The sequence below is a fragment of the Engystomops pustulosus genome, chromosome 3, assembly GCF_040894005.1.
Source record: "Engystomops pustulosus chromosome 3, aEngPut4.maternal, whole genome shotgun sequence".
NCBI lineage: Eukaryota > Metazoa > Chordata > Amphibia > Anura > Leptodactylidae > Engystomops > Engystomops pustulosus.
In genome coordinates this window covers 183,869,274-183,890,660 of record NC_092413.1, presented here as the reverse complement: position 1 = coordinate 183,890,660, position 21,387 = coordinate 183,869,274, and the positions used below count along the sequence as shown (strand labels likewise).

Genomic DNA, 21,387 nt, shown 5'->3' with positions numbered 1-21,387 from the left:
GAATTGCCAGGCCCCTTCTGATTGGTGACTGCAGCTGCCTGTCAGGAACAGGGGGTGGGCCGCAGCCACTGCTCAGCAGCTCCAGGGCAGGGAATACTTTAGCCAGGCTGCTCAGGGTGCAGTGGTGGCAGGTCATTAACCCTTTCAACACTTGCTGGCTGGAGCAGAGCCCGGAGTCTCTCATCTTTCCCTGCACTCGGGCAGTGAGGTGTAACCTTCTCACAGTTTCCCTCACTGCCCCAGCGTTGTATGAAGATGAGACTCTGCAGCTGAGTGCACTCCGGAGGCAGAGTCTGTAATCACTGACAGTCCTGCTGGGGTCACTGTCTGTGGCTGACATTGATACATGCCTATAGCACTGCATCAGTGTTCGGCATATGATAATGAGGGGGCGGGGCCATAAGCTGTTGGGGCCCACCGGGGGTTTTTCTGGCTTCCCGGTGGCCCAGTCCGGGCCTGACCTTCCCCATATACAGACACCCACTAGTTTTATTAAAATCCAGCTCCTGAATATACCGTAGTCCACCAGCCTGTTGAATTACTATCTGGCCCCAATATATAGCCCACCCCCTCAGTTAAATTATATACAGCCTCCCATATAGTGCCCCACTAGTTTAATTACTACCTGGTCCCCAAATATGGATTGCCCCAAATCAGTTTTATTATATTCAGAAGCCCCCCCCCAATAGCCCCCTCCAATTTATTTTATTATATCCAGCACATATATATACCCCCATCAAGCTCATTTATATACAGAGCACCCCCCCCCAGTATAAATAGTCTCCATCCCCATATACACTGCTTTTATATATATATTCCCCACACTTTCAGCAATACTTGGCCATTAAAAATAATAAAACTTATACTCACCTCCAAGCAGGGTGCTCCCACGGTGCGCTGCTCCCGTCTTCTTGCGGCTCTTCTGTGAGCCACAGCTCCGCTCTGAGACACAGGTGGTGTGACATCATCATCCGCCGCCTGTGTCCCTGTATAGAATGTAGCGACGCCAGCAGCTGGGAAGGCGCTGCGCCGCTCCGCATATAAATCACACCTGTGTCTTAAAGAGACAGGTGCGATTTATCTGGTGGGCGATTCGGGCGGCAACAGACGCCCGAATCGTCCAAATTAGAGCAGGATATTTCGCCGCTCTCCAAAGGGCTTTGCATTCTGCCACCTGAGGCAAGATTTTCGTCTCACCTCATGGCAAATGGAGCCCTGGGGGGGGGGGGCTCATATAGGATTATTGCACCCACAAATCAGTACAGGGGTCTTACAGGGTTCTGTACACCTACTTATCAGTACAGGGTAGTCATACAGGGTCCTTTACACCCACATACCAGTTCTAGGGGGGGGTCATACAGGATCATCTGCACCCACATATCATTATAGGGTGGTCATACACCTTCTTGTACACCCACATATTAGTTCTATGGGGGTCATACATGGTCCTGTGCAACCATAAATCAGTACAGCGTCAGAAGTAAAAACAGAAATGGTGCGGGCACAGTCAGTCTTGGATCGAACAATATGTCACGGCTAGGAAGGTAGTGGGGAGGTGAGGGTATGGCAGCAATCACTGTGGTCGTGCTTCAGCTTCGGAGAACAGTCCAAGCGTCCAAATACATATAAAGAAGAAAGAAGCAGCACTCACCAGTATCGTGAAAATATTCTTCTTTATTCACAACAAGTGGTACACAAGTAGGCACGAGTCAGCCGACGGGCCGTTTCGCGCCGCTCGACGCTTTCTCAAGGCAGTGACTGCGCATGCACACATCTCCACCGGATATGAAGTGGAAGGCGGGCACGCGTCGTCATGGTGACTGTAAGCAAAACAATCTAAAAAGTAAGTACTGTAAATGACATGAGAATTACTCCTCGATTGTCTGCAGTTTGGCGATATGTATAGGATGTTAGTACTGAGACTGATACATCTAACTTTTACCATAAGGAAGTGGCACTTGCCGAAGCGGGCATAAGAGGATAGAATCGAGGATGAAAAAGGTAAGTAGAGAAAGGGAGGGAGAGGGGGAGGGGAGAGGGGGGGGGAAGTGGGAGGGAGAGAGAGAAAAAAAGAAGAGATAAGAAAAGATATAATAAGAGGGATGAATAATGCCTAGAGGAGGCAGATACAGTATCTTACTGGTGGATAAAATATGGGTGTGTGTTGCACACATCCCCATCATAAAAAATCACATAATGGGGAAACATATTAAGAGCTTTCCATATACACATGAAATTAGGGAGAAATCATCATTTTATATTACAAGAACACTTTAAGTTCATTGCGGTCATTCAGACCAGAGGGTCCCATGGCCCCGAATCTCATAATGCTCCTACTTTCTCGTCGCAAAAGGTGGAGGGAACGATCACCTCCTTCTGGGCTATGTTCTACCCTTTCAATGCCAGCAAATTTCAGTACGTCCGCATCGCCATTATGTTGTGTCCTAACATGTTCAATAAGGCGGGGACAGCCAACCCCAGTGACAATTGACCTCTTATGCTCCCTGAAACGGGTAAAGAGGTTCCTGCCAGTTTTACCAATGTAGTATCGTTTACATGGGCAAAATACTATATACACGACGAAGGTGGACCTACATATTATGAAAATGTTAACCGACTGGGTAAAGCCTCCAAAAGTGACGTGTTTTAATTGGCTATTAAAGTGACAGTAACGACATGAACCACACTTGTAGTTCCCCATAGGGGTCCCCTTAAGGAGCCAATTCTCACGAGGGGAAGAATACCTACTGCTGACTAGTTTGTCACGTAATGTGGTGCATCTTCGAAATGTAACCATGGGTCTACCAGTGGTTAATCCCTTAAATTGGGGATCTTGTTCTAAAATGTGCCAGTGTTTGTTAATGGCTTGGCGAATGGCTGTCTCACAGGGACTGTAATCAAAAGAAAAGACAAAACGTCTATCTTCTCTGTCCTTACTGTGCTGATGTGCCTTATTACTAGTCCTAATGAGATCACTCCGGGGTACTTGTGTTGCTCTATCCAGCGCCTTCTTTATTAGGGGTGGGGGATATCCACGGTCCGTAAGTCTGGTCGTCAGTTCAGCTGCTTGTGTATGGAAATGTGCGTCTTCACTATTAAGTCTCCTAAGTCGCAAAAACTGGCTGTAAGGTAAGCCCTCTTTTGTATGTTGGGGGTGATAGCTATTGTAGTGGAGGAGTGAATTAGTGGCCGTAGGCTTCCTAAAAGCTGAGGTACACAGTTCACCCTCTTTTACCCGCACCTTCACATCCAAAAACTCCAACTCGGTTCCCCCAAACACAGCTGTAAATTTCATGTTCATCTGATTTACCTGGTTTAAATATGTAGTGAACTCAAAAAACGATTGTTCAGTGCCTTCCCATACAATGAAGATGTTGTCAACATATCTATGGAATGCCTTGATTTTTATGGCATACGGGTTGTCCAGGGAAAATATGTAGCGACCCTCAAAACAGGCCAAAAAAGATTGGCTAGGGTGCAGGCCACAGGAGTGCCCATGGCCATACCAACATTTTGGACAAACCATCGACCATCGAAAGTAAAGGCATTATTGGACAGCACCAGACGAAGCCCTTCACACAAAATGATATGTATGTACTATCTTGGCCGGCATTCAGTAGCAAATCACGGACACTTGCTACTGCTAGATCCTGTGGGATCCGGGTGTACAAACTTTCAACGTCTATGGAGGCTAAATGATAACCCTCTTGCCAATGTAAATCGTTAATTACTCCAAGGAAGGCATTAGTGTCCTTTAAAAAGGAAGGGATCTCTTGGAGTAGAGGACGTAAAAGCCAATCCAAGAATTGCGACAATGGCCCGAATAGTGAGCCAATGCCCGCAACTATTGGACGGCCAGGGGGATTCATCATGGTCTTATGCACTTTTGGTAGAAAGTACCAACAAGGGTGCTTGGGAAATAATTTTGTTGCTGTGTTTTCAGATAAGACTTTGTTGTCGACTCTCCACCTCAGGAAACTGCGGAGTCTTGTCTGGAATCTTAAGGTGGGGTTATGGTCTAAGGGGGTATACGTGGATGTATCGCTTAATTGGCGCATAGCTTCTTTTACGTAGTAATCCTTAGTCATAAGGACCACGTTGCCCCCTTTGTCGGCCGGCTTGGCCAATATATCGGTGCGGGACTTAAGCCAAGGAGGGCACGCCATTCTCCCTGGGTCAAATTTTTTGGAGCCTCGGGGTAGATTAAAGATTTGACGTCCTCCAAAACTTTTTGGCTAAAAGTTTCCACTGAAGATCCAGCCGGCATAGGAGGAGAGAACGTGGAACTCACCCCACCCTTAAAGGCAGTAACCTCCAATCAGTACAGGGGGGTTATACAGGGTCATCTGCACCCACATATTTGGACAGGGGGTCTAACAGGGTTCCATAAACCCACATATCAGTGCAGGTACAGGGTCCTGTACACCCTCATATCAGTACAGGGGGTTCATACAGGGTCGTGTACAACCACATATCAGTACAGCGTAGTACAGGGGGGTCATTTGGGGTCCTCTGCACCCCCCTATCAGTAGACTTTTTTTTTTATTAGTCCCACTATGGGACATGAACGATGAATCTTCAGTTTGCTTGTTCATTATAATACCCAGCAGTACTGGTGTATTGCAGGGTATTATCACTGTCACCCTAAGCATAGGCTCACACCGAGACTGTAACATCCTGTCTGTGAGTTCGCACCTCAGGGTTGCCATAGCAGCGATCGGCAACCCCATAAAGGTACACTAGGGTGTCAACTGTTAGTTGCAGATGACACCCCGGCTTCCTGATACCGGCTCAGCTCCGGTGATGTATATATCCTTCACTGAGCATCAAAAGGTTAATCCCTTAGGGACGTGGCCCTTTTTCGTTTTTCATTTTTTGACTCCCCACCTTCAAAAATCTGTAACTTTCTTAATTTTCCATGTAAAGAGCTGTGTTTGGGCTAGTTTTCTGCATAACAAATTGCACTTCATAGCGATAGTATTTATCATTCCATGCCATGTACTGGGAAGCCGGAAAAAAAAATCAGAATGCAGTGAAAATGATGAAAAAATCCATTTGCGCCATATTCTTGTGGGCTTGGATTTTACAACTTTCCCTGAGCTCCCCAAATCACAAGTCTACTTTATTCTTTGGTTCGGTACGATCACAGGGGTACCAAATTTGTATAGGTTTTATAATGTTTTCATACATTTAAAAAAATTAAAACCTTCTGTACAAAAAAAATATTGTTCATTTTGCCATGTTCTGGCACTAATAACTTTTTCATACTTCAGTGCACGGAGCTGTGGGTGGTGTCAGTTTTTGTGAACTTTGATGACGTTTTTAATGCTATCATTTTGAGGACTGTATGGCCTTTTGATCAATTTTTATAGAATTCTTTATGTTTTTCAAAATGACAGAAAAGTGGCATTTTCGACTTTGGCCGCCATTTTCCATTACAGGGTTAAACGTCCGGAAAAATCGCTAATATATTTTGATAGATCAGACATTTTGGGATGCGATGATACCAAACATGTTTATGATTCTTATTGTTTATTTGCTTTTATATGTGATCTAAGGAAAGGGGGGTGATTTAAACTTTTACTTTTTTTTACTATTTTTTCATATTTTCTTAAATTTTTTTTAATTGTGAGCTCTCTCCATACACCCTTTGCAGCACAAGGACGATTTAGTTCGTCCTAGGTCGCGAAGGTGTTAATAAAGTGTTTTGTTTTCATACACTTTGCTTGTTGTGGAAACTACTTTTACTGTATATCACAGAGCAGCTTTCATTTTAAGAGAGAACTTTTAGGAATGAAAGCTGTGCTATGATTGGTTGCTATGGGTAACCAGCACAGTTATGACCTATGTTAGGCCTCGTTCCTTTAGGGATGTGTGTACACGTGATACCTGTGCAGTATTTAAGGGGCAACCATTGGGGTAGATGCATCCATAGGGGCAGTTACTGGACTATGTTCCCTCATGTGTTTTCCTTATGCCCCTGTGAGATGTGATGTGCACAGACCTTGTAATTACCTTCCCAAGAAAACCCCAATAAAAATGAATTAAACCAAAGAAGACCCAAAAAATAGACAAAAGACAAATAATTAGGAACTAAATAACCAAATATTTATTTATAATCCCATCCCATGGCAGACTCTGGACTCACGAAGAGTCACCCTTCAGCACTCAGGAGAGGAAAAACCCCCTGTGGAGGAAACCTCTAGGGAACCCATGGCTGAAGGATCGCCCTTCCTCTGGGCTTAGAGGGTTACTGCCAATAAATATCTCTCATTCAGGTAGTCGGGCATCCAGCGATCGAGCGGTTCACGATCCATATGTCCAGGGGTCCAGGCTTCATATGTCCAGGGGTCCAGGCTCCATACGTCCAGGGGTCCACACATCCAGGGTCCAGGCTCCATACGTCCAGGGGTCCACACGTCCAGGGTTCCATACGTCCAGGGGTCCACACGTCCAGGGTTCCATACGTCCAGGGGTCCATAAGTCCAGGGGTACATAAATCCACGGTTCTTCATGCCTCGACGTCCCACCACCCAGTGCCTGCCCCTATTGACCGGCACAGATATTTATACTTGAGGCAGGTGGCGTGACAGCATGATGTGGCTCCTGATTGGCCACTTCAGGCGGGTGGGGCTGTATGATCTTGCTTCTGATTGGTCAGTTTCAGTGTCGATCTGTCAGAAGTGGGAATTATGACATCAGCGCATCTATGACACAAAATTCTGAAGGATTAACCCTTTAATGTTTGACTAGAGGGAGTATTAAGTTGTCCTTGTCTCTTGTACTGTAGTATAATATATACATATTTATAAGTGACGGCCTCACAGATCTTTTAATGTTATTTATTGGAGATCACAATAATTCAAGTTTTTTGGGAAAAAATATGATATGTATGAATAAAGATTATTATATTATATAAGGCTGCAGATTTATCTGGGACCACATAGAAATTCTTTCTTGTAATTGTGGGGTTTATTTTTGGGGGATTCTTTCATAAGGATTGAGGATAGTCCTATGATGAGTTGCGGGGAGGACCATCACCACTGTGGCCAGTCCTAAGTGATATTAGGGCTCATGCACAGACATTATGTGGGGACGTGTCAGTGGTTATTACACATCCCAATGCATTTCTATGGATTGTACTGAGCCGACTGCCAAGAGGCACAAAACATAGAGCGTCTCTAATATTTCTTTCTACTTTTTTGACACTTGCATTCCCATAGAAGTCTGTGGCAATATAAAAACTATGAATGCTACACTGTTGTCATTTAACAGCATCGTAAAATAAAAAAAAAGGAAATACAGTAGCGCCATTTTTAATTCTTCATAAGACACTTCACCTTTCTTTTATTGGTCAGTACGATAAGGGTTATATATAAATGTTTACTTCTAAACAATAAAAAAGTATTTCATATCACCATTTTCTAACACCTGTTTTTTTTTATACTTTAGTGAGTTAAGATAATTTTTGTGAGACAAAGTAACTTTTGTATTTATAACGTTTTGTGTAATGTACATGATTTTATTTGCTTTTTATTCAAATATTTGTTGAAATGATGGAAAATATGCCTTTAAGGCTACATTTACACAACCATCGGGGGACTTATATATGGCCGCAAGCTTATAACCGTATATACGCCCCCCATAGGCTGGCAATCGGCGCACAGGGAGGTACGGTGCAGCACATGTGCAGAGTACAACTTGGTACCCAGGGAAAAGATAGGACATGTCCTATCTTTCCCCATATTAAGGCGCCCCAAGTTTCACTATGGAAAGGGGCGAGCAGCGTTCACCCCTTCCTCCTCTCCCATGCGCCGTGTGCCCGCACAATCTGCAGAGGAGGGGGGCACATGGGAAAGAAGGGGTTAAAGTAAAGTTATAGAATATTAGACTGGGCTGAAGAACTACAGCTCTCAGCAGTTCTTTCAGCTGCTGGGAGTTGTAGTTCTTAGATGTGTGATTACTAATGTGAATTGTAGTTCACTTATATTCCTGTACATACCTAGTGCTGGGTGCAGGAGGCCACCACACAGGTTTTTGGCTTTCTCTTCCTCATGGAGGTCCCTCCACCACGCACAGCAGGGTTAGGTGGGGTGCTGAGGGCAGGCTGTGATGAATCGCCAGGCCCCTTCTGATTGGTGACTGCAGCTGCCTGTCAGGAACAGGGGGTGGGCCGCAGCCTCTGCTCAGCAGCTCCAGGGCTGGGTATACTTTAGCCAGGCTGCTCAGGGTGCAGTGGTGGCAGGTCATTAACCCTTTCAACACTTGCTGGCTGGAGCAGAGCCCGGAGTGTCTCATCTTCCCCTGCACTCGGGCAGTGAGGTGTAACCTTCTCACAGTTTCCCTCACTGCCCCAGCATTGTATGAACATACCGCAATTTTTTTACCCACAGAAGCCACACCCTAGCCATGCCCCCTAACCACACCCCCTGGCCACGCCACTGCTCATACCTTCAACGCATCCACTGGCACCAATGTATATTTATGTATATAATTGGGGGGCATATTCCACTCCCCCTAGACAACGAGCATGTCCCCCCCCAGACAACGAGCATGTCCCCCCCCCAGACAACGAGCATGCCCTCCTAGACAACGAGCATGCCCCCCCCAGACAACGAGCATGCCCTCCTAGACAACGAGCATGTCCTCCCCTAGACAACGAGCATGCCCCCCCCAGACAACGAGCATGTCCTCCCCTAGACAACGAGCATGTCCCCCCCTGGACAACGAGCATGTCCCCCCCAGACAACGGGCATGTCCGCCCCCAGACAACGAGCATGCCCCCCCCTAGACAACGAGCATGTCCCCCCCAGACAACGAGCATGCCCCCCCTAGACAACGAGCATGCCCCCCCTAGACAACGAGCATGTCCCCCCCTAGACAACGAGCATGCCCCCCCCTAGACAACGAGCATGCCCCCCTTAGACAACGAGCATGTACCCCCCCCTAGACAACGAGCATGTACCCCCACCTAGACAACGAGAATGTACCCCCACCTAGACAACGAGCATGTCCCCCCCTAGACAACGAGCATGTCCCCCCCCTAGACAACGAGCATGTCCCCCACCTAGACAACGAGCCTGTCCTCCCCTGTGGCTGCGTGCCCTTTTTTGTGTGTTTGTGTTATTTTTGTCTTCCAGGACCGTGCCTGCTGTGGACTGCTTCGGATTCGAAGGATTACATCGATGACCGACAGTTCTAACAAATAAAATGGTCAACGAGGGTGTGTCTGCGTTTTTTGTTCAATAAAATTTTCTGAAAACGGTGTGATTATTTATTTTTTTGCGACACTCTTCATAGTTTGCCGTAGTAGTAGTGGTGCCGGCTAGATGACGGTGCTCATTACTAAGGGCTGGCCTTAGTGTTTGCCTTAATTTTTTTGGCAAATTCACACTAACGCCCATACCATTACCCTGGTACCCACCGCCACCAGGGGTGCCGGGAAGAGCCGGGTACAAACCAGTTCCTGACCGTCTATAGATGGTCAGGTGCTGGGGCGGCTGCAGGCTGTTATTGTTGCGCTGGAATAGCCCCCTAACAGTGGCCTATCCCAGCTCAGTAATGGCAGGCTGCTGCTGCTTTTTTGTATCAGGCTGATTTGAAAAATAGGGGGAGCCCCATGCCGTTTTTTCTTCAAATTTTTGACAAAAATATGCGTGGGGTTCCCCCTTTAAAGGGGGCTCCCAGGCTGTTTCCCCCATTTTTACAAAAAAATGGGGGGAAAAACGGCATGGGGTGCCCCTATTGTTCAAATCAGCCTGATACAAAAAAGCAGCAGCAGCCTGCCATTACTGAGCTGGGATAGGCCACTGTTAGGGGGCTATTCCAGCGCAACAATAACAGCCTGCGGCCGCCCCAGCACCTGACCATCTATAGACGGTCAGGTACTGGTTTGTACCCAGCTCTTCCCGGCACCCCTGGTGGCGGTGGGTACCGGGGTAATGGTATGGGCGTTAGTGTGAATTTGCCAAAAAAATTAAGGCAAACACTAAGGCCAGCCCTTAGTAATGAGCACCGTCACCTAGCCGGCACCACTACTACGGCAAACTATGAAGAGTGTCGCAAAAAAATAAATAATCACACCGTTTTCAGAAAATTTTATTGAACAAAAAACGCAGACACACCCTCGTTGACCATTTTATTTGTTAGAAATGTCGGTCATAGACGTAATCCTTCGAATCCGAAGCAGTCCACAGCAGGCACGGTCCTGGAAGACAAAAATAACACAAACACACAAAAAAGGGCACGCAGCCACAGGGGAGGACATGCTCGTTGTCTAGGGGTCAGGGGTAGACATGCTCGTTGTCTAGGGGGGGGGGAAATACTCGTTGTCTAGGGGGGGGACATGCTCGTTGTCTAGGAGTCGGGGGGAGACATGCTCGTTGTCTAGGGGGGGGAATGCTCGTTGTCTGGGGGGGGGACATGCTCGTTGTCTAGGGGGGGGCATGCTCGTTGTCTAGGAGTCGGGGGGAGACATGCTCGTTGTCTAGGGGGGGGGAATGCTCGTTGTCTGGGGGGGGGACATGCTCGTTGTCTAGGGGGGGGCATGCTCGTTGTCTTGGGGGGGACATGCTCGTTGTCTAGGGGTCAGGGGGAGACATGCTCGTTGTCTAGCAGGGGGAAATGCTGGTTGTCTAGGGGGGGAAATGCTCGTTGTCTAGGGGGGGACATGCTTGTTGTCTAGGGGGGGGAGACATGCTCGTTGTCGCAGTAAAGGGGAGGGGTCCTATGGAGCGCAGTAAAGGGGAGGGGTCCTATGGAGCGCAGTAAAGGGGAGGGGTCCTATGGAGCGCAGTAAAGGGGAGGGGTCCTATGGAGCGCGCAGTGAAAGCCATAAAAACCACATTTGATATTTTCCTTCCCGCTTCCCAGTACAGGGCCTGGAATATTTAATACTGTCACTAGGAAGTATAATTTGTTACGCAGAAACAGGCCGCACACAGCTCTGTACGTGGAAAAATAAAAAAGTTATTGATTTTTGAAAGTGGGGAGTGAAATATGGAAACGCAAAAATCGTTCCGTCAGAGTAATGGAGCAGGCGGCCGTGTATGACCATTCTGCTCCATTACTGTCACAGAGCGATGACATGGACCTTATGTGGACCCCAACAGACCCCTCGTTTTCATGATCTATGGGGGGTCACATCACTGAAACCCCCACACATCAGCAGGTGAAGCCCTGTCCTATGGATAGGGCCTAACTTGTATTTGTGGGAAAACCCCTTTAACCCCTTAACGCTCTGCGCCGTAGCTCTACGGCGCAGAGAGTATAAGGAGTGTATGAAGAGGGCTCACGGGCTGAGTCCTCTTCATACAAGGTGGGGGGTTTTGCATGTTGCAGAAAACCCCCACCGCTAATAACCGCAGTCGGTCATTGTCGCCGGCAAAGTCTTTTTTAGAATCGCTGTGCCCCCGAACGTCATCGGGGGCGGCGATCGTTTGCCGTGGTAGCCTCGGGTCTTCTTTTGACACGAGGCTACATGGCTTCTGCAGATTCGTTACAATGAGCCAGAAGTATTGCTGTATATGGTAGGAGCGATCTGACCATCTAGGGTTAATGTACCCTAGAGGGTCTAAGAAATAGTGGGAAAAAAAAGAAAAAACAGGTTTTAAAAATAAAAAAAATTTATAAAATATTAAAAATTCTAATCACCTCCCTTTCCCTAGAACGGATATAAAACATAACAAACAGTAAAAATCACAAACATATTAGGTATCGCCGCGTCCCAAAATGCCCGATCTATCAAAATATAAAAACGGTTACGGGCGGCGGTGACCTCCGAGGCGGGAAATGGCGCCCAAATGTCCGAAATGCGACTTTTACACCTTTTTACATCACATAAAAAATGAAATTAAAAATGATCAAAATGTCGCACAGACCTCAAAATGGTAGCAATGAAAACGTCGGCTCATTTCGCCAAAAATGACCCCACCCCCAGCTCCGTGCACCGAAATATGAAAAAGTTATTAGCGTCAGAAGATGGCAAAATTTTTTTATTTTTATTTTTTGCACACATTCGTTTAATTTTTGAAAATGTATTAAAACACAATAAAACCTATAAATCCAGTATCACCGCGATCGCACCGAACCAAAGAATAAAGCTGAGGTGTTATTTTGAGTGCACAATCAAAGTCGAAAAAAGAACGTGACAGCCCACAAGAACGTGACACGTGCGTTTTTAAAAAAAAAAAAATCCACATTTGGAATTTTTTGCAGCTTCGCAGTACACGGCATGTTAAAATAAATAACATTACGAGAAAGTAAAATTTGTTACGCACAAAATAAGCCCTCACACAGCTCTGTACACGGAAACATGAAAAAGTTATGGATTTTTGAAGTTGGAGAGCGAGAAATGAGAGAAAAACCCTGCGTCTTTAAGGGGTTAAGGGATTAAGTATATGGTACAATAAAAACAGAATAGAAGGGCACTGGGGGGATTAGGGGTGGGGGCAGGGGGTCTATGGAGGAAAGTGAAGTGTTTAACCCTTTGCTGCCTGCAGTCACTGTAGAGTACCTGTTATCACACTGCAGCAGCTGCACACACTCGGCTCTGCTTCATCAGACGAACTTCAGTGAGGAGCAGGAGGAGGAGGTGGGGGCAGGGAGCTATTGATGTAGCAGACCTGGAGAGCTCCTGCCTGCACGGAGGCTGATCCCCTGGGGCTGCTGTGCAGGGGCAGTGCAGAGAACATGACACTCTGCACTGCTCCATCCATCCATCCATCCATGTGCCTGCAAGTGGCAGCCTGAGGACAGGGAGGGCTCTGCCTCCCAGGGGAGGGGATGGGGGAGGTGCCGGCTCTGCAGCAGACAGCCCGGGAGCTGGAGAGGAGGAGGACGCTGCACCCCGCCCCCTGGCTTCTCTGTATCCTGAGCAGGACGGGGGCGGGACTCGGGGGCGGGACTCGGGGGGGCGGGACTCGGGGGCGGGACAAAACGGAAAAATCCGTGAAAACGCAAAAAAAAACGGGACTTTCACTTAACGGTCCGTGCAGGCGGGACAAGGGTTAAAAAACGGGACTGTCCCGCCCAAAACGGGACGGTTGGGAGGTATGGTATGAAGATGAGAGACTCTGCAGCTGAGTGTGCTGCTCTCTGATCCCCTGCACCCCGGAGGCAGAGGCTGTAATCACTGACAGTCCTGCTGGGGTCACTGTCCGTGGCTGACATTGATACATGACTATAGCACTGCATCAGTGTTCGGTATATGATAATGAGGGGGCGGGGCCATAAGCTGTTGGGGCCCACCGGGGGTTTTCCTGGCTTCCTGGTGGCCCAGTCCGGGCCTGACCTTCCCCATATACAGACACCCACTAGTTTTATTAAAATCCAGCTCCTGAATATACCGTAGTCCACCAGCCTGTTGAATTACTATCTGGCCCCAGTATATAGCCCACCCCCTCAGTTAAATTATATACAGCCTCCCATATAGTGCCCCACTAGTTTAATTACTACCTGGTCCCCAAATATGGATTGCCCCAAATCAGTTTTATTATATTCAGAAGCCCCCCCCAATAGCCCCCTCCAATTTATTTTATTATATCCAGCACATATATATACCCCCATCAAGCTCATTTATATACAGAGCACCCCCCCCCAGTATAAATAGTCTCCATCCCCATATACACTGCTTATATATATATTCCCCACACTTTCAGCAATACTTGGCCATTAAAAATAATAAAACTTATACTCACCTCCAAGCAGGGTGCTCCCATGGTGCGCTGCTCCTGTCTTCTCGCGGCTCTTCTGTGAGCCACAGCTCCGCTCTGAGACACAGGTGGTGTGACATCATCATCCGCCGCCTGTGTCCCTGTATAGAATGTAGGGACGCCAGCAGCTGGGAAGGCGCTGCGCCGCTCCGCATATAAATCACACCTGTGTCTTAAAGAGACAGGTGTGATTTATCTGGTGGGCAATTCGGGCGGCAATAGACGCCCGAATGGTCCAAATTAGAGCAGGATATTTCGCCGCTCTCCAAAGGGCTTTGCATTCTGCCACCTGAGGCAAGATTTTCGTCTCACCTCATGGCAAATGGAGCCCTGGGGGGGGGGGGGCTCATATAGGATCAACTGCACCCACAAATCAGTACAGGGGTCTTACAGGGTTCTGTACACCTACTTATCAGTACAGGGTAGTCATACAGGGTCCTGTACACCCACATACCAGTTCTAGGGGGGGTCATACAGGATCATCTGCACCCACATATCATTATAGGGTGGTCATACACCTTCTTGTACACCCACATATTAGTTCTATGGGGGTCATACATGGTCCTGTGCAACCATAAATCAGTACAGCGTCAGAAGTAAAAACAGAAACGGTGCGGGCACAGTCAGTCTTGGATCGAACAATATGTCACGGCTAGGAAGGTAGTGGGGAGGTGAGGGTATGGCAGCAATCACTGTGGTCGTGCTTCAGCTTCGGAGAACAGTCCAAGCGTCCAAATACATATAAAGAAGAATGAAGCAGCACTCACCAGTATCGTGAAAATATTCTTCTTTATTCACAACAAGTGGTACATAGGGAGGCACGCAGTGCCGCTAAGTCAGCCGACGGGCCGTTTTGCGCCGCTCGGCGCTTTCTCAAGGCAGTGACTGCGCATGCACACGTCTCCACCGGATATGAAGTGGAAGGCGGGCACGCGTCGTCATGGTGACTGTAAGCAAAACAATCTAAAAAGTAAGTACTGTAAATGACATGAGAATTACTCCTCGATTGTCTGCAGTTTGGCGATATGGATAGGATGTTAGTACTGAGACTGATACATCTAGCTTTTACCATAAGGAAGTGGCGCTTGCCGAAGCGGGCATAAGAGGATAGAATCGAGGATGAAAAAGGTAAGTAGAGAAAGGGAGGGAGAGGGGGAGGGGAGGGGGGGGAAGTGGGAGGGAGAGAGAGAAAAAAAGAAGAGATAAGAAAAGATATAATAAGAGGGATGAATAATGCCTAGAGGAGGCAGATACAGTATCTTACTGGTGGATAAAATATGGGTGTGTGTTGCACACATCCCCATCATAAAAAATCACATAATGGGGAAACATATTAAGAGCTTTCCATATACACATGAAATTAGGGAGAAATCATCATTTTATATTACAAGAACACTTTAAGTTCATTGCGGTCATTCAGACCAGAGGGTCCCATGGCCCCGAATCTCATAATGCTCCTACTTTCTCGTCGCAAAAGGTGGAGGGAACGATCACCTCCTTCTGGGCTATGTTCTACCCTTTCAATGCCAGCAAATTTCAGTACGTCCGCATCGCCATTATGTTGTGTCCTAACATGTTCAATAAGGCGGGGACAGCCAACCCCAGTGACAATTGACCTCTTATGCTCCCTGAAACGGGTAAAGAGGTTCCTGCCAGTTTTACCAATGTAGTATCGTTTACATGGGCAAAATACTATATACACGACGAAGGTGGACCTACATATTATGAAAATGTTAACCGACTGGGTAAAGCCTCCAAAAGTGACGTGTTTTAATTGGCTATTAAAGTGACAGTAACGACATGAACCACACTTGTAGTTCCCCATAGGGGTCCCCTTAAGGAGCCAATTCTCACGAGGGGAAGAATACCTACTGCTGACTAGTTTGTCACATAATGTGGTGCATCTTCGAAATGTAACCATGGGTCTACCAGTGGTTAATCCCTTAAGTTGGGGATCTTGTTCTAAAATGTGCCAATGTTTGTTAATGGCTTGGCGAATGGCTGTCTCACAGGGACTGTAATCAAAAGAAAAGACAAAACGTCTATCTTCTCTGTCCTTACTGTGCTGATGTGCCTTATTACTAGTCCTAATGAGATCACTCCGGGGTACTTGTGTTGCTCTATCCAGCGCCTTCTTTATTAGGGGTGACGGTCCGTAAGTCTGGTCGTCAGTTCAGCTGCTTGTGTATGGAAATGTGCGTCTTCACTATTAAGTCTCCTAAGTCGCAAAAACTGGCTGTAAGGTAAGCCCTCTTTTGTATGTTGGGGGTGATAGCTATTGTAGTGGAGGAGTGAATTAGTGGCCGTAGGCTTCCTAAAAGCTGAGGTACACAGTTCACCTTTTTTTACCCGCACCTTCACATCCAAAAACTCCAACTCGGTTCCCCCAAACACAGCTGTAAATTTCATGTTCATCTGATTTACCTGGTTTAAATATGTAGTGAACTCAAAAAAAGATTGTTCAGTGCCTTCCCATACAATGAAGATGTCGTCGACATATCTATGGAATGCCTTGATTTTTATGGCATACGGGTTGTCCAGGGAAAATATGTAGCGACCCTCAAAACAGGCCAAAAAAAGATTGGCTAGGGTGCAGGCCACAGGAGTGCCCATGGCCATACCAACATTTTGGACAAACCATCGACCATCGAAATAAAGGCATTATTGGACAGCACCAGACGAAGCTCTTCACACACAAATGATATGTATGTACTATCTTGGCCGGCATTCAGTAGCACATCACGGACACTTGCTACTGCTAGATCCTGTGGGATCCGGGTGTACAAACTTTCAACGTCTATGGAGGCTAAATGATAACCCTCTTGCCAATGTAAATCGTTAATTACTCCAAGGAAGGCATTAGTGTCCTTTAAAAAGGAAGGGATCTCTTGGAGTAGAGGACGTAAAAGCCAATCCAAGAATTGCGACAATGGCCCGAATAGTGAGCCAATGCCCGCAACTATTGGATGGCCAGGGGGATTCATCATGGTCTTATGCACTTTTGGTAGAAAGTACCAACAAGGGTGCTTGGGATAAGTGGGAAATAATTTTGTTGCTGTGTTTGCAGATAAGACTTTGTTGTCGACACTCCACCTCAGGAAACTGCGGAGTCTTGTCTGGAATCTTAAGGTGGGGTTATGGTCTAAGGGGGTATACGTGGATGTATCGCTTAATTGGCGCATAGCTTCTTTTACGTAGTAATCCTTAGTCATAAGGACCACGTTGCCCCCTTTGTCGGCCGGCTTGGCCAATATATCGGTGCGGGACTTAAGCCAACGGAGGGCACGCCATTCTCCCTGGGTCAAATTTTTTGGAGCCTCGGGGTAGATTAACCGGTTCGCGACCGCCCGCCGTGTATTCACGGCGGCGGTCGCGTCGCGCTGCATGGAGAGGGCTCACGGGCTGAGCCCTTTCCATAGCTGGTAAGTCTTTGCTGCTAGCACCGATCGCGGGTGTTTTCACAGCATGGGCTGCCGGCAAAGCTGGCGGCAGCCTCAAACAGATAGCGGCGCATGGGCGCCGCCATCTTACCTGGGATCGCCGCTCCCCGTGACGTCATCAGGGGGCGGCGATCCGTCTCCATGGTAGCCTCGGGTCTTCCGAAGACCCGAGGCTATTTCGTTTTAACCCCTTCATTACAATGTGCTGATAGCACATTGTAATGAATGAGGAAGAAAATCCCCATATACTGCCATACTGCAGTATGGTAGTATATGATAGGATTGCTCAGACAACCTAGGGTTAAAGTACCCTAGGGTGTCTGAAAAATAGTATAAATAAAAATAAAAAAAGTTAAAAAAAAAAAAATATAATAAAAAAACCTAAAATTTCAAATCACCCCCCTTTCCCTAGAACTGACATAAATATAAATAAACAGTAAAAATCATAAACACATCAGGTATCGACGCATCCGAAAATGCCCGATCTATCAAAATATGATAACGTTTTTTCAATGCGTTTAACCCCGTAACGGAAAATAGCGCCCAAAGTCGAAAATGGCACTTTTTTGCCATTTTGAAAAATCTAAAAAAATCTATAAAAAGTGATCAAAAGGTCGTACAGTCCTAAAAATGATATCATTGAACATATTATAAAATTTCACAAAAAATGACACCAACCACAACTCCGGACACCAAAGTATAAAAAAGTTATTAGCGCCAGAAGTTGGCAAAATCAAAAAAATTATTTTTGTACAGGAGGTTTTAATTTTTGTAAATGTATGAAAACTTTATAAGACCTATACATGTTTGGTATCCCCTTAATCGTACCGACCCAAAGAATAAAGTAGACATGTGATTTGGGGCGCTCAGTGAAAGACGTAATATCCAAGCCCACAAGAAAATGGCGCAAATGCGTTTTTTCACCATTTTCATTGCATTTGGAATTTTTTTCCCGCTTCCGAGTACATGGCATGGAATATTTAATACCATCATTATGAAGTGCAATTTGTTACGCAGAAAACAAGCCGTCACACAGCTCTTTACGTGTAAAAATAAAAAAGTTATAGATTTTTGAAGGTGGGGAGTGAAAAATGGACATGAAAAAACAGGAAAGGGCCCGGTCCTTAACCGGTTAAAGATTTGACGTCCTCCAAAACTTTTTAGCTAAAAGTTTCCACTGAAGATCCAGCCGGCATAGGAGGACAGAACGTGGAACTCACCCCACCCTTAAAGGCAGTAACCTCCAATCAGTACAGGGGGGTTATACAGGGTCATCTGCACCCACATATTTGGACAGGGGGTCTAACAGGGTTCCATAAACCCACATATCAGTGCCGGCGGAGGGGGGGGGTCATACAGGGTCCTGTACACCCTCATATCAGTATAGGGGGTTCATACAGGGTCGTGTACAACCACATATCAGTACAGCGTAGTACAGGGGGGTCATTTGGGGTCCTCTGCACCCCCCTATCAGTAGACTTTTTTTTTTATTAGTCCCACTATGGGACATGAACGATGAATCTTCAGTTTGCTTGTTCATTATAATACCCAGCAGTACTGGTGTATTGCAGGGTATTATCACTGTCACCCTAAGCATAGGCTCACACCGAGACTGTAACATCCTGTCTGTGAGTTCGCACCTCAGGGTTGCCATAGCAGCGATCAGCAACCCCATAAAGGTACACTAGGGTGTCAACTGTTAGTTGCAGATGACACCCCGGCTTCCTGATACCGGCTCCGCTCCGGTAATGTATATATCCTTCGCTGAGCATCAAAAGGTTAATCCCTTAGGGACGTGGCCCTTTTTCGTTTTTCATTTTTTGACTCCCCACCTTCAAAAATCTGTAACTTTCTTAATTTTCCATGTAAAGAGCTGTGTTTGGGCTAGTTTTCTGCATAACAAATTGCACTTCATAGCGATAGTATTTATCATTCCATGCCATGTACTGGGAAGCCGGAAAAAAAAATCAGAATGCAGTGAAAATGATGAAAAAATCCATTTGCGCCATATTCTTGTGGGCTTGGATTTTACAACTTTCACTGAGCTCCCCAAATCACAAGTCTACTTTATTCTTTGGTTCGGTACGATCACGGGGATACCAAATTTGTATAGGTTTTATAATGTTTTCATACATTTAAAAAAATTAAAACCTTCTGTGCAAAAAAAATATTGTTCATTTTGCCATGTTCTGGCACTAATAACTTTTTCATACTTCAGTGCACGGAGCTGTGGGTGGTGTCAGTTTTTGTGAACTTTGATGACGTTTTTAATGCTATCATTTTGAGGACTGTATGGCCTTTTGATCACTTTTTAGAGAATTCTTTGTTTTTCAAAATGACAGAAAAGTGGCATTTTCGACTTTGGGCGCCATTTTCCATTACGGGGTTAAACGCCGGGAAAAATCGCTAATATATTTTGATAGATCAGACATTTTGGGATGCGATGATACCAAACATGTTTATGATTCTTATTGTTTATTTGCTTTTATATGTGATCTAAGGAAAGGGGGGCGATTTAAACTTTTACTTTTTTTTACTATTTTTTCATATTTTCTTAAATTTTTTTTAATTGTGAGCTCTCTCCATACACCCTTTGCAGCACGAGGACGATTTAGTTCGTCCTAGGTCGTGAAGGTGTTAATGAAGTGTTTTGTTTTCATACACTTTGCTTGTTGTGGAAACTACTTTTACTGTACATCAATTGGCAACCAATCACAGAGCAGCTTTCATATTAACCGGTTAAGGACCGGGCCCTTTCCTGTTTTTTCATGTCCATTTTTCACTCCCCACCTTCAAAAATCTATAACTTTTTTATTTTTACACGTAAAGAGCTGTGTGACGGCTTGTTTTCTGCGTAACAAATTGCACTTCATAATGATGGTATTAAATATTCCATTCCATGTACTCGGAAGCGGGAAAAAAATTCCAAATGCAATGAAAATGGTGAAAAAACGCATTTGCGCCATTTTCTTGTGGGCTTGGATATTACGTCTTTCACTGAACGCCCCAAATGACATGTCTACTTTATTCTTTGGGTCAGTACGATTAAGAGGATACCAAATTTGTATAGGTTTTATAATGTTTTCATACATTTACAAAAATTAAAACCTCCTGTACAAAAAAATTTTTTTGATTTTGCCAAATTCTGGCGCTAATAACTTTTTTATACTTTGGTGTACGGAGCAGTGGGTGGTGTCATTTTTTGCGAAATTTGATAATATTTTCAATGATATCATTTTTAGGACTGTACGACCTTTTGATCACTTTTTATAGATTTTTTTAGATTTTTCAAAATGGCAAAAAAGTGCCATTTTCGACTTTGGGCGTCATATTATCATATTTTGATAGATCGGGCATTTTCGGACACGTTGATACCTGATGTGTTTATGATTTTTACTGTTTATTTATATTTATGTCAGTTCTAGGGAAAGGGGGGTGATTTGAAATTTTCGGGTTTTTTATTATAATTTTTTTTTTTTTAACTTTTTTTTATTTTTATTTATACTATTTTTCAGACTCCCTAGGGTACTTTAACCCTAGGTTGTCTGATCGATCCTATCATATACTGCCATACTACAGTATGGCAGTATATGGGGATTTTCTTCCTCATTTAACCAAGGGGTTAAAACGAAATAGCCTCGGGTCTTCGGAAGACCCGAGGCTACCATGGAGACGGATGGTCGCCCCCCGATGACGTCACGGGGAGCGGCGATCCCAGGTAAGATGGCGGCGCCCATGCGCTGCTATCTGTTTGAGGCTGCCGGCAGCTTTGCCGGCAGCCCACGCTGTAAAAACATCCGCGATCGGTGCTAGCACCGATCGCGGATGTTACCGGTAAGCCTTTGCTACAATATGCAGCAAAGACTTACCGGCTATGGAGAGGGCTCAGCCCGTGAATACACGGCGGGCGGTCGCGAACCGGTTAAGAGAGAACTTTTAGGAATGAAAGTTGTGCTATGATTGGTTGCTATGGGTAACCAGCACAGTTATGACCTATGTTAGGCCTCGTTCCTTTAGGGATGTGTGTACACGTGATACCTGTGCAGTATTTAAGGGGCAAACATTGGGGTAGATGCATCCATAGGGGCAGTTACTGGACTATGTTCCCTCATGTGTTTTCCTTATGCCCCTGTGAGATGTGATGTGCACAGACCTTGTAATTACCTTCCCAAGAAAACCCCAATAAAAATGAATTAAACCAAAGAAGACCCAATAAATAGACAAAAGACAAATAA

The 21,387-nt window shown here is 45.8% G+C and overlaps 1 long non-coding RNA gene across 1 annotated transcript; it reads right to left on the bottom strand.

Moving 5' to 3' along the window:
* Window positions 1-6,086: 6,086 nt before the first annotated feature.
* LOC140120642 (uncharacterized) lies at window positions 6,087-8,169 on the bottom strand. Its single transcript, XR_011853927.1, has 2 exons — window positions 8,003-8,169; window positions 6,087-6,674 (listed from the first exon to the last, which is right to left on the bottom strand). It is a non-coding gene; the product is annotated as an uncharacterized lncRNA (long non-coding RNA).
* Window positions 8,170-21,387: the final 13,218 nt, after the last annotated feature.